Here is a 591-nt window from a genome sequence, read left to right as displayed (position 1 = left end):
GGCATTTGATAAAATCAAACACCCATTCCTGATCAAAACTCTCAGCAAAATAGGAATAGAAGGGACATTCCTCAACACAATAAAGGGCATCTATGCCAAACCAACAGCCAACATAATTCTCAATGGAGAGAGACTGAAACCATTCCTCTTGAGAATGGGAACCAGACAAAGATGTGCACTATCACCACTTCTAATCAATATTGTACTGGAAGTCCTAGCTGGGACCATAAGGGAAAAAAAAGAAATCAAAAGCATCCTAATCGGTAAGGAAGAAGTCAAACTATCCCTACTTGCTGATGATATGATCCTATACCTAGAAAACTGAAGAGATGCAGTCAAAAATCTACTGGAACTAATTGAGAGATTTAGCATCTTGGCAGGATATAAGATCAATATTCAAAAATCAGTTGGATTCCTCTACACCATCAACGAGATTGCTGAAGAAGGAATAAGGAATTTAATACCATTTACAATAGCTACCAAAAAAATAAAATGTTTGGGAATAAATCTTACCAGGGACACAAAAGATCTGTACCAAGAAAACTATAAAAAACTACTTCAAGAAATCATAAGAAAACTACACAAATGGAA

This window comes from Orycteropus afer, unplaced genomic scaffold (assembly GCF_000298275.1).
Source record: "Orycteropus afer afer isolate SDZICR_OR568_19922 unplaced genomic scaffold, OryAfe1.0 scaffold00331, whole genome shotgun sequence".
Classification (NCBI taxonomy): Eukaryota; Metazoa; Chordata; class Mammalia; order Tubulidentata; family Orycteropodidae; genus Orycteropus; species Orycteropus afer.
Note: the sequence above shows the minus strand (reverse complement) of the source record.